We start from the raw sequence: 11,869 nt of genomic DNA, 5'->3' as shown, positions 1-11,869 counted from the left end.
TTCCCAATGTCCAAAGGATAGCAATTTGAGAATCAAAATAAACAATGTAATGTTGTTTCATAACAAAGTATAAAATAAATTCCCCTTGGTCCATATTCATACGAGTAAATACTTGAAGACATAAATAAAGAGACACATCTAGCTTCCTCACATACTTACAAAAAAATTTACATGAATATTCCTTCCTCTAAGATATAAAAACACCCCAAACCCACTGCCATCAAGTCAATTTCAACTTACAGTGACCCTACATAGAGCTTCTAAGATTGTAAATTGGTATGAAAGTAGACAGTTTCATCTTTCTCCCACAGAGTGGCTGGTGGGTTTGAACTACTGACCTTTTGGCTAGCAGCCCAAATCTAATCCACAGCACTAGGAGGGTTCCTTGCAGCAGATCTTACTGCTCCTGCCACTGCCCATACTCCAGATCCTGCCCTGAGTGTGGCGGTGGTGGTGGTAAGTGCTGTAGAGGCAGTTCTAACACATAGCCACCCTGTATCAGGTTTCTGAGGATCAGCTGGTGGGTTTAAACTGCTGACCTTGTGATTCAAACTGACTTTGTGATCCAGTGCATTATCCTGCAGTGCCAGACTAGATTCTTGAGTGTTGGCCACACTAATGAAGGACTGGCTTCCAAAGAAGAAAATGTGGAAAGAGAAATAAAGGTAATTTTACAGTACATAAACCTAACAAATACTAAATTAATCAAAGGATAAAGGTTCTAATGGTAAGTGTGTTGAAAGCATATGCTCCTCAAAGGAAAAAATACGGTTACTGCACCTTTGTGATACTCTTGCCCTAAACCTATCATTTCTGTCTACCAATGTGAGCAGCCGTGGTGTGGTGCTGTGGATTAATGCGCTAGACTCCAAGGTCAATTTGAACTGCAAGGTTGGTGGTTCAAACTCATCAGTCGCTCCTTGGAAACCCTATACACAGTCACTATGGGTCAGAACCGACTCAACAGTACTTAACAACAACAACAACAATGCAAAAAAGAAAACTAAGGAACATTTTACACCTGAGAAAGACCTCTCCAAACTTCCAAGGTCATCAAAAGCAAGGAGAGACTTAAAAATTGTCAACCACCAGAGAAGACTAAGGAGACATAGTGACTAAACATAATGTGGTATTCTAGATGAGATTTTGGAATAAAGAAGGACACTCATGGGAAAATTAGTAAAATCTGAGTAAAGATTGGAGTTACTAGTAATAGCGTAACAAATGTACCGTGGTAAAATAAGACACTGGCAACAGGAAAATCTGGGTGTCGAGGGAACTCTCTGTACTATCTTTGCAATTTTTCTATACATATAAAACTATTATAAAACAAAAACTTATTAAAAATTACAACTGGTGAAAAATTAGAACTATTTTAATATACACAGAACAATCCAATTATGATTTTTGTGGCAAAGCTTGTATTTAATACAAAACTATAATTCAGCCTGGTAGCGTAGTGGTTACGAATCGGGCTGCGAACCTTAAGGTCAGTGGTTCGAAACTACCAGCCGCTCCGCGGGAGAAAGATGAGGCTTTCTACTCCCGTAAGGATTTACACCCTTGGAAACCCTGTACAGGGTCGCTATGGGTCGGAACCGACTCAAAGGCACTTAACAATAATTCAGCCCAGCACTCTGCTGCTCATTATAAGTCAAATTTCAGAAATATTTGAAATATTTTATTAGAATATTACCTTGTAAATCAACCTAAGGCTCTTAAAGGATATTCTACATTTTTATAAGCAGTTTCTCTAAATTTTGTTGGCGTTTAACTCAAAATATATTGGAAATATTTCATTAAACTAATCTATGAGTACAAAATCAAAAGCTTTTGTGGTTTTTACTGAATTTTGTTGCTGACAGCAAAACTTGCAAACAGGAAGACATTGCAAAGCATTCCTTAAAATAAAGAACAGAGAGGGATTGTTCTGTGCAATATTTGTGACATACTGCGTTTAAATTAAAATGATTCCTTGTTTATCTAAAATTCAAACTTAACTGGACTTCCTGCATTTTTAGTTACTAAATCTAACAACTCTGGTAGTGAAGAGAAGACTGGGTTTTAGCCCAACTCATTGATTTATACAATATCTACTAATCTGAGTCCACCCTGAGTGAGGGAGATTCTGACTCAAGGCAATCCCACATGTTACAGTAAAGTTGCACCTCATAGTGTTTTCAATGGCTGTGATTTTGGGGGTGTTGATTGCCAGGCCATTCTTCTGAGGTTCTGCTGCATGAATTTAAACAGCCAACCTCTTGATTAGTAGCTGAACACTTAACTATTTGCCTCTGAACCCATGGACTACTGTCTTATATTATCTATGCTGTCATATATTTTTACATATTAGTGACAAGTAATATGACCCAAAATAATTCACTTCCTCACTTAGAAGTCTAGGATAGTGACTATGACAGAAAAGAAAAAAATTTTCTTAACATGCTGTAAAATAATTAAAAGTACTACTTACCTTGGTTTTTGTTGTTCTGGGTAAAAATATCTGTTTAAATAGATTCCCAGATTAGACAAAGCTGGAGAGGTTGTCTTACTCAAAACATTATTAAAGTTGACAAAATAATTCATTAAGCATGCATTGCCCAACATGGAATGAAAACCGCAAACAATGATTTGAGCACAATATGCCCAACAATGTGACTTCCAACCACTCGAGACCTGTAGTCATTTTCCAGCTCCTCCTAAACCAGGATTTGGTGGAAACCCTTGACCAAGGTATCCAGGAAATTTACTGTCATGAGCCAGTACTTCCAAATCCTACTGAAGGGGAACCTCTATCCAACACACAGTCTTCTGTCTCCTGCTGCAGACTCTAGAACATGACTTTGCTCTCTGGATACTAGTCCTTGCTGACCTCATTGCTCAAAGAGCGGCAACATATTCACTTTTCAATTGACTTCTATGCAAGGTTTTCTTTACCTGCATGTTATTATTGCTGTTAGCTGTGCCAAGTCAGCCCTAACTTACGACAACTCCATATACAACTAAACAAAATGTTGTTCTGTCCTGTGCTATCCCCATGATTCATTGTAGATGGACCATTAGGATCCATAGAGTTTTCATTGGCAAGTTTTCAGAAAAAAGTCGATTGTCAGACTTTCTTCTTAAATGCTCTCTAAAAGACACTTGCAAAATGTTCCCCCATTAACTTGGGAAGGAATGTTTTTTATCTAATACTTGGATCTGCCCATCCCCTACAGCCTCAGGTCTCTGTCCTCCTGCATCTGTGCTTTCTGCAATAATATACAGTAAGAGGCAGGTGGGTGATCCACCGCTCACTTTGTATTTTCCTTCTAAATAAAAAATTTTGTATCTGTCTCACTCTACGTTATCATGTCAAAAGACAGTATTTGAATAGATGTCCACCAAATTTATAGTGCACAATTGGGGTAGTCTGTTAAAATACAAGCTGTGGCGGTATGAAATTTGCTTTGGAAGACCCTGGAAGAACTGAGAGCTATTGGACAGTCATCCTAAGAGCAGGTTCCAAGAATGGATAATCAATAAAGGGATGAGAGGATAAAAAATGAGAAACCAGCATTTCAAAATATGGTTTGCAAGTAGAAATCACAACACCGGTTCTGATTTATCTATTAGCGCTGCTATATGTGCATGTGTGACATTTATTGTGGACAACGCACTAGGCAGGGAGTCCTGGTGTGGTGCTCTACGGTAAGCACTGAACCACAAGGTTGTTTTGAACTACAAGGTCGGTGGTTCAAACTCACCAGCTTCTCCTCAGACACTATACAGGGTCACTATGAGTAGGAAACAACTCTTATCAATAACAACAATGTGGCAGGCACTATACAAAGTGCAATATATGGATTATATACAACATATAGCTAAGGGAGTCTTATCATGGTGATGACGATGCCTATTTTACAGGTGGAAATGATGGTTTGAAGGAGATAATAGCTAGAGGACTTTGAAGCAAGTTACTTAAGTAGAAGCATTAAAATTTAAAGCCCAGGCAGTCTGATTACTTTATGGTCACTCTTTGCAATTTATATTTAAAGAATAAATAAAAACGTACGCCACTTATCAATACCTCTGCAACCCCATTAAATGTTGCCCATATGGCAGTGTTTTCTTTGCATTGAGATGCAATCCATACCAAAGGCTGTGGTCTTTGGTCTCCATCACTAAGTATTTTAAGTCCTCTTCACTTTCATCAAGTAAGGTTGTATCATCTGCATAGCACAACTTGTTTATGAAACTTCCTCCAGTCCTGAAAAAAATTTTTTCTTCATATAACCCAGTTTTTCAGATTGTTTGCTCAGCATACAGATTGAATAAGTGTGATAAAGAATACAACCCTGTCACATACCTTTCTTAATTTTAAACCATTCAGTGTTGCCATGTTCTTTTCAAACAACTGCCTCTTGGTCCATGTACAGATTCCTCATGAGCACAAATAGGTGTTCAGAAATACTCATATTTCGCAATGTTGTCCATAGCTTGTCATGATCTACAAAAGCCAAAGTCTTTGTGTAGTCAATAAAGCACAGGTAAATATCTTTCTGGTAGTCTCTGCTTTCAGCCAAGATCCATCGGACATCAGCAATGATATCCCTCATTCCATGTCCTCTTCTGAATCTGGCTTGAGCCTCTGGAAGTTCTCCGTCAATGTATGCTTGCAGTTGTTTCTGTATTACCTTTAGAAAAACTTCACTCGCATGGGATATCAAAGAGATGGTCTGATGATTTCCACATTCCGTTGGGTCACCTCTCTATTGAATGGGCACAAATATGGTTCTCTTCCAATCAGGTGGCCAGATAGTTGTCTTCCAAATTTCTTGGCATAGATGAGTGAGTGCCTTCAGTGCCACCTCACTTTCTTGAAAGATTTCAATTTTGATTCCATCAATTCCTGGGGACTTGTTCTTTGCCAATTCCTTCAATACACCTTGGACTTCCTCCTTCAGGATCATTGGCTCTTGATCATATGCTACCACTTGAAATGGTTGAACATCAACCATTTTCTTTTGGTACAGTGACTGTGCCTTCCATCTTCTCTTGATGCTTTCTGCATTATTCAATAATTTGCCCAGAGAATCTTTCAATAATGAAAGTTGAGGCTTGAATTTTTTTCTTTAGTTCTCCCAGCTTAAGAAATGCTGAGCATGTTCTTCCATTTTGGTTTTCTGACTCCAAATTTTGCACATTTCCTTGTAATATTTGATTTTTTCTTCTCAAGCTGACATTCTTATCAACAGAGAAAAGATTGAAGCTGCCAAGGACTATATATAGTCTTCTTGGATCAACCTTCAACATTCATGGAAACAGCAATCATAAAATCAAGCCATGTATTGCATTAGGCAAATCTGCTGCACAAGACCTTTTTAAAGTGTTGAAGAGCAAAGATGTCAGCTTGAGGACTAAGGTGCACCCTACCCAAGCTATGGTATTTTCAATAACCTCATACGCATGTGAAAGCTGGACAGTGAATAAAGCAGACCATAGAAGAATTGATGCATTTGAGTTATGGTGTTGGAGGAGAATATTGAAAGTGCCATGGGCTGCCAAAAGAACCAATAGATCTGTGTTGGATGACGTGCAACCAGAGTGCTCCTTGGAGGCCAGGATGGCTAAACTTCGTCTCCCATACTTGGGACATATTGTCAGGAGGGACCAGTGGCTGGAGAAGGATATCATATTTGGTAAGGTAGAGGGTCAGAGGAAAAGAAGAAGATCCCCAGCAAGATGGACTGACAAAGTGGTAGCATCAATGGGGTCAAGTGTGACAACAGTTACAAGGTTGGTGCAAGACTTGGCAGTGTTTCGTTCTGCTGTGCATAGGGTCACTATGAGTCAGTACCAACCCGATGGCACCTAACAACAACAACAAAGGGGGTTGTGTGGACCAGTTCAGGCCTAGCACACTATATTCTGTGTTAGCCCTACCCTGACAAGGATTCACTCTAATCTGTACTGTCTACTAAGCCGGATAATCAGCCAGAGAGTCAGATGAAGACTGGATATCTGAAGACTTAATATCAGTTGTGATCTGACCAGTAGGCAAAGACATTCTAAATACAAAGCAGAAGCAATGTTAATAGGATATAAAGAGGAATTTTCCTCCCTGGAGATGTTCAGTGACATCAGAATGTAGAAGGAAGGGAAATCATCTCATCTTTCCAGGGGAACATTAAAAATAGCTTCCGTCTCCTTTTGTTGCACTGATGGTAACAAAATATCTGGGCCATGTCATGATACCAAAGCAGCGATTGTAATTCATCACCTCAAGAGGTAAATGTCATTTGCACATATAGTGCACAAAGTCAAAGCAATCTGACAATTGTCAGCTTGACTGGTAAACCTTGACAACAGCTAGCTCAAGTCCTTATCTCAACAGTAGGGTTCTAATTTAGTTTTCTAGAGTGATCAAACCAAATTTATGACTAAGCTGTTAGCCCACATTGCCCAAGCAGTGGAAAGAACTAAGTACCAGTGTACTCATTCATTCATTAGACATCTACTATTTTCCAGATATTGATGCTGGATACAAGAGCCACAGGATAAAGAAGACATGACCCTTGTCCTTGAGAAGCTTGCATGGTCTCGCTTCTCACACCAACTGTAATCTTACTAGCTACATGATCTAAAGCAAAAGGCTTGACCTCTTTCTGGATCTGAATACTCATCTGTGACATGAGGAGACCTGACTAAATACCTTTGCCTGGAAACTTGCACTGTTATACACAATTGACGCCATATCGATTCAACAAATATTTGCCAATACCTTGTATGTACCAGGAACTGTCCATGGGACAACAATGACACGGATACTATCCCTATAAAAAGTTTATAGTTCTATGAGAGGTAGCACATTGAGACCAGAGAGTAAAACACCATGAAATGTAGTGTTGTGTTATGAAGGTAAACATGAGACACAAGGGATAGGTTTTTCGGAGAAAAGCTAGCTTTGATCCTAGAGATTAATCAGGAGTTAGCAGATAAAAGTAACAAAGGAAAGAATTCCAGGCAAAGAAAGCATTTTGAAAGAGATCAGGAAGCAAGGGAGAGAATATTTGCCTTAAAGAATTATAAGCAGGTAATATAATTGAAAGAGAGAGAGAAAGGAAGAGAAGGAAGAAGAAGGAAAAAACATACACATGAGAAAACCAGAGTAAGGAAAAGTTTGAGAAGCAAAATAGAAGGGAAAATCAGGAATCAAATTATGGAAGACTTGATCTTCCATACTTAAGAGTTTGAACTTGATTTCACTTTGCTTAGGAGTTTGGACATGAATTTCCTGTGCTTAGAAATCTGGGACAATCAGAAGTCCTAGAGGAATGAGGAAGTTGGAAGTGAGTTTAAGTATGTGAGACACATATTGGAGAAGAGTCAGAAAGAACACTCCAGCTGTCAACTGTGATTTGAGGATTAATGAAAAGAACCTTCTTTCCTTCCTTTCTTCTCCCTTCTTCTCTCTTTTTTGGGGGTTGGGGAAGCCATGGGTGCTTCACAGGCAATAAGGAATACTGTCTAGATGCTCTATGGCTCTGCATACAGCAAAGGTGGTTTTGTGACTATATAAGGAGCTATTGACCTCATTCCTGCTGTGATTCTTCACTGACAAGATCTGACGCCCATCCACGAGAAGGCAAAGACTGCTTCGAGGTGACTCATCATGGGTGGCACAGATGATACCAGATTCTAAGAATCTAAACTATATGGCTTAACTGAGCATCCTTGATTACTGAATTGTTTCTCTTCTTTTCTTGTGCTTCTTTGATCCAGAAGAGGATGCCTGGTTTACCTTCAAATTCTGCAAAATGTTGTACAGAGGCCCTAGGAGCACCCCACGGCCCTGTGGCCCTAAACGTAAAGTCCTAAACTGAACAGATTCTCTAGGTATTCTTAATCTTAAGCAAATTGAACACCAGAGGATTTACTTGAACATATAAGGGAATCTCATTATGTAATCTTCCCCATATGGTTAAGGAAATCTAGTATGTGAACAACTACAGACTTGAATATCAGTAGGACTGAGACTCTGCATGTAGTCATGGGTAAGAGTGAAGGACTGCAAGACCAGGTTGTCTAGGTTGGAGTCCTGATCCCATCTCTGATGAGCTTTACAATCCAAGACAAATCCCATCTCCATCTGTATCTCAGTTTCCTCATTTTTAAAATGGATATAATAATCAAGCCAACTTTATTGACTTTCAGTGAGAATTAAATGAGTTAATACTTCTAAATAGACCCTGGCACATAACAAGTTTGTAGAAGTGCATGTTAAATAAAAGTGAAGAAAGTCATTCTTCCCTTACTTCTCAACAAATAGGTTGTCTGGAGATTTCTGAAGGTGAGATCGAGAGGTTCCCTGGCATTCTTTCATTTGTGGACAAAGTAAACCTGAAAATAGAGGAGCAGTAGCTGTGTCCATGGGTTACTAATGCTAATGCTGCAGATGGGGTTTGGTGAGATCTCTCTATTATCTCATCAATAAAGAATCTGAACAATGGAGGAAAGAGATGAAGAACAGAGACTTTTCTTTTAAACCTTTAGATCTCTGACTGATGTAGTATCTATTCAATTAGCAGACAGGGAACACAATTTCTAAAACTAAACTTGAGGGAAGAAAATATTGAGACACCCAGCTCATAACCACCCCTAACAAAAGCTAGCATGTGAAGACTGGTGATTCAGTGAAGAGCTATGTGGAAGCTTTAGAGCTTGCCAATGTCAAATTCTCCATCTAGTCCACAGGAAAAGAGCCCTTGGTATTCTTTAGTCTCCGACTACTTAAGAGTCCAAGGAGCTGTATAGTGCTTACGACTTGCACTGCTAACTTCAAGGTCAGCCGTTCGAAATTACCAGCAATTCCGTGGGAGAAAAATAAGGCTTTCTGCTCCCGTAAAGATTACGGCCTTGGAAACCAAATGCAGGGTCCCTATGTGTTGAAACCAACTCCATGGCACACCATCACCACTTGGGAGTAGCACTGGACCGTGATGTAAGGTATGATCAACGGTTCAAACTCACCAGTAGCTCTTCAATAGCACTCAGTAACAACAGCAGCTTATCTCAGGGATTCCTGGTGTGGGGCTGTAAGGTAAGTATTGGACTGCTAACTGCAAGGGGGTGGTGGTGGAGTGTTGTGGAGTCGGTACAGACTCATAGCGACCCTGCATAGATAGGGTTTCCGAGGCTGTAAATCTTTATGGGTGCAGAAAGCCTCTTCTTTCTCCCGAGGAACAGCTGGTAGCTTCACACTGCTGACCTTGAGATTAGTAGCCAGACTCGAAACCACTAAAAGATGGTTTAAACCCACCAGCTGCTCCTCAGAAACCGGACACAGGGTCGCTATGAGCCAGAACGGAATTGACAGTACACAACAGTTGAGTTCATGGATGATAAGCAATAAATGATAATTATGAATAAATACTAGGATTCTAACCTCTACTTAAAAAGACAATGGAGCCCTGCTGGTGTGGTGGATTACATGTTGTGCTGCTAACTGGAAGGTCAGCAGTTTGAATCCACCAACTGAGGCTTTTTGTTGTTGTTGTTGTTGTTAAGTACCGTGGAGTCGGTTCTGATTCACAGTGACCCCGCAGCACAGGGTTTCTGAGGCTGTAAATCTTTACAGGAGCAGAAAGCCTCGACTTTCTCCCACAGAACATAGTTTCCAACTCCTGACCTTGAGGTTAGCAGCCCAATTCATAACCACTACACTACCAGAGCTCCTTGAAGCTTTCTCTTAGAAACCCTATATAGAGTAACTATGAGTGGTAACCAACTCAATGGGCCATAACAACTAAGAGACCATAGGTATATATTTTATTTTTATTTATGTCTAAAGTGCACACACATTAGTTCTCATTTCATACCAGTACTGGGGAGTTTAGAGAGATGTAAGGCAATTGAAAATGGAAGATACCAGGAAAAGTAAATAATATACTTCAAAATCTCAACAGAAAAAAATATAAAATTCCAGATGTCACAATTTATGGACTATATACCAAATAAAAACATTACTGACTATAACGATCACTATGCACCAAAAGAAGAAACCAAACTCTGTTGGAAGAAGTACACCCAGAATGCTCCTCTGAAACAAGGATGACCAGATTCATCTCTCATATTTCAGACATATTATCAGGAGGGAACAGTCCCTGGAGAAGGACATCATGCTTAGTAAAGTGGAGGGTCAGTGAAAAGGAGGAAGACCGCTAATGAGATGGATTAGCACAGTGTCAACCACAACAGTGGGCTCAGGCTTAGGAAGGATGGTGAGGTTGCCGCAAACCGGGCCGTGTTTCATTCCGTTGTGCATAGGGTCACTATGAGTCAGTGCCAACTCAATGGCACCTAACAACAACAACAACATGTACCGAAATGAATAACTGAAAGACACTGAAGTCTCATGATTAAGATGCTGTTTAAAAGCAAAACAAAGCAAAAAGACAGGATCTGCTTGCTGCTTCCCACCCCCTTTTCTTTCTCACAGCTCTGTGATGAGTTGGATTTTATCCCGCCTAGAGGCTGGGGAATAGATGACATGGCCTTTTAAAGTCTTAAAGTTGGATTTAATTTCCCTGTGTTCCTGTGAACATCAAAACTGAAAGCAGGGCTGTCACTTTTATGAGAATGTTGTTGTTAAATGCTGTTGAGTCAGTTCCTCCCCATAGCGACCCTGTAGAGGGTTTCCAAAGAACGGCTGGTGAGCTAGAACCGCTGAATTTGCTGTTCAAACAAACTTTTGTGTCCAGCACATTAACCCACAGTGCCACACTAGGACTTCTCTATGAGACCAACAATATCATAATATCCCTCACACACACACAAAATAGTCACTGCCATCAAATCAATTCTAACTCATAACACCTCTACAGGATAGAGTAGAGAACTTCTCCTTAGGGTTTCCTAGATGGTAAATCTTTACAGAAACAGACTAACTCATTTTTCTCCTTCACAATGGCTGGTGGGTTTGAACCTCCAACTGTAGCAGCCCAGTGTGACACCAAGACTCCCTAATAATAGTGATGATTAAATCACACTGTCATATCCCTTGTGCAGGGAACTATTTCTGCAGAGAAGGTGAGCAAGCAAGTGTGTGGAGGCAAACTTGTGTTTAAAATGAATTTCTGAGAACTTTTCTCTTGGCCACTCCTGCTTCCCTGGACCCTGACTAAAATCGCTGAGGGAAATAGAGGGCCTAGATCCTTCCCTGAAGCAGAATTAGTCATCAGTAATCTGTAAGATTGAAACTGGCCTTATTTACTTACAGCACTGATAGCTAGGATATCATCAGGCATTAAAGATCAGTCTGTGAGTTGGTTCATTATACCTTGTCCTAGCCAAGAAATATGATTCTGGGTACTCTATAGAAGAAAAGAAAACCAGAGGAGTAGTGTTAGAGGCAGACCTGACTTCAAATCCTCATCTTTAAAGAAAGTAAACACAAAACAAGTTGTCATTGTTTAAAATCATACAATGGCTCTTGACAGGGGAGGCTGGACATGAGAAAGGAGCTTTAGGAAAAAAAGGTGTTATTGGAGGGGCTAGATAGGAGACACTAGAAAATCTATTAGTGGACAGTTTGCAAATAAATGGACTATAAACTCTAGTAGAGAAGGAACTCAGGGAGACAGAAAACAAAGGTGATGAACTAGGGGTCTGTAGTCGGAGTTGGATCTGTTTTTATAGTTATTGTTGTTTTGTTAGGTGCTATCCAGTCAATTCGGACTCATACCAACCCGTTACACAATAGAACTAAACTGCACGGTCTTTTCCACCTTCCTCACATTGTTATGTTTGAGTCCACTGTGTCAATCCAGCTCGTTGGGGATCTTCCTCTTTATGGTTGACTATTTTACCAAGAATTGATGTCCAACTC

The sequence above is a fragment of the Chrysochloris asiatica genome, unplaced genomic scaffold (assembly GCF_000296735.1).
Source record: "Chrysochloris asiatica unplaced genomic scaffold, ChrAsi1.0 scaffold00110, whole genome shotgun sequence".
Classification (NCBI taxonomy): Eukaryota; Metazoa; Chordata; class Mammalia; order Afrosoricida; family Chrysochloridae; genus Chrysochloris; species Chrysochloris asiatica.
The sequence above is the reverse complement of the archived record's forward strand: the minus strand, read 5'-3'. Positions refer to the sequence as shown.